General features: G+C 49.2%; 1 pseudogene; it reads left to right on the plus strand.

Annotated features, from left to right (window-relative positions):
* The first annotated feature begins 402 nt into the window (after nt 1-402).
* Nucleotides 403-510, plus strand: LOC141141957 (U2 spliceosomal RNA; annotated as a pseudogene).
* The last annotated feature ends 1,205 nt before the right edge of the window (nt 511-1,715 follow it).

Consider the following 1,715-nt stretch of genomic DNA (forward strand, 5'->3'; position numbering starts at 1 on the left):
GACCTTAAAGTAGATGGATGTAAAGCCTATCTGAACAACACTTACTTTGCTAAAGCATTGCGTATCATAAAAAGTTGCCATGTTACAATTTTTTTTCCTTTACCTTTTTTCGTCTTTGTTGAATATAAGTGCTGTAGATCTATACCAACAGTGTTGCCAACCGTCTGCATTTTTTTTGGCAGCCTGTAAAAACCGGGCAATTTTTTTGTGCCCGTAAATTAAATGCCTGTAAGGTAAAATAACCTGCCGGTAAAAAAATATGCTGTCAGTCAGTGACGCTCTCGGCTGCGCAGTTCCGGACCAGAGCTGGCAAAGAGTCACCGATGATCTTTCTGACTCCACACCAGTCACTTTACAACCACTTCCTGTCTACATGCATCACTCCAGAAAATGCTGCATGGCATTTCTCGGCCTTTTGGCTAAGATCAAGTGTAGTATCTGTTCTTATCAGTTGCCAGAGGAGGCGATGTTGGCCCGACCAATAGTGGGAAGGGCGCATGCAAATCCGATGGTGTAATTGGACCTGGACAGACGGTTGAGGGAAAGTCATCACCTGTTGCCCATGGGGGCTTCAGTGGGCCTACCCAACCAGTCTAGAAAGGACCTCCTGGTGAGGATGGGTGCTGCACATGGGTCTGGCCGGAGGGTCGGGTCCCTGGCCTTCTGGCCTGGATTGTGGTAGCTCTAGCTACGGACAGTTTTTTGGGAGAGAACGCTTACTACCCCTTTGAGGGGGGGGGGAGTGGCTAGTATCTCCCGAATGTAATTAGGTAGGAGTGATGGGAGCGACGGTGGAGCCTGATGGTAAAGGGCTCTCACCAAGCTTCTGGATCTCCATGCCTTTCTGCCTGTGGTGGGGGCTGCTGTGGTCTGGGCTGTGGGCTGGGGTTGAACTTGAAAGCCTATGGAGTAGTGCCCCTGGAGTGGCAGGCCAGGGGTGCCATAGAATCACTGTGTGTGGCAGACACTTTGATTTTGGGCACCAAGGTCACTGCACCATAACACGCTTTTTAAGCACCTGCCTCTTGGGCCGGGCCTTTTGGCTAGGACCAGAGGAATTTTTTATTCCTGGCCGGAGGGCCTGGTCATTGTGTTACACAATGGCCACTTCTCACTCTCCTCCACTATCCCTTTCCCCCACTTTTTATTTATTTTAAACCTATGTAGTCACGTCTTGTTTATGTCACGTTTGTCTCACTGTGTGACGAGTAAGGATGCGGGTCCTCGGGCCAGCCCTGAAAGTCTTGGGAAGGGGTGGACATGGCCTTTTGGCTTAGTTCGCCCTCTCTCATGGGGTCTCCCTTCGGGGGAGCCCCACCTAGTACTTGGGTGGGTCCTGTTTCGGCAGGCCCTCCAGAGAACGGGGTCTGTCTGGTTTCGGCCAGATAGACCATTGTAAGTACCTTTGTCCCCGCAGGAGCATAACGCCCCGGGGGATCAGGGAATTGGCACGTCTGTGTACCCGTGGCACTTTTTTGTGAGCACTCTTTATGTGTGTGCACATTTTTTATGCACCGGGTGAAGTTTTTGGGGTGTGTTTTGCACGCCATAGGCTTTCAATAAAAAAAAAAAAAAAAAAAAACTGGGCCATCCAGTTAGTAGACATGTGCACTGCTGAAAAATGTGTTCGTCTTCGTTTCAGTCTTTTTTTTTCAGTTTTTCGGGTCATCCGTTATGATCGCAATTCGAAAATTCGTAAATAAGAAAGAAAATCA

This window comes from Aquarana catesbeiana, linkage group LG04 (assembly GCF_042186555.1).
Source record: "Aquarana catesbeiana isolate 2022-GZ linkage group LG04, ASM4218655v1, whole genome shotgun sequence".
Classification (NCBI taxonomy): Eukaryota; Metazoa; Chordata; class Amphibia; order Anura; family Ranidae; genus Aquarana; species Aquarana catesbeiana.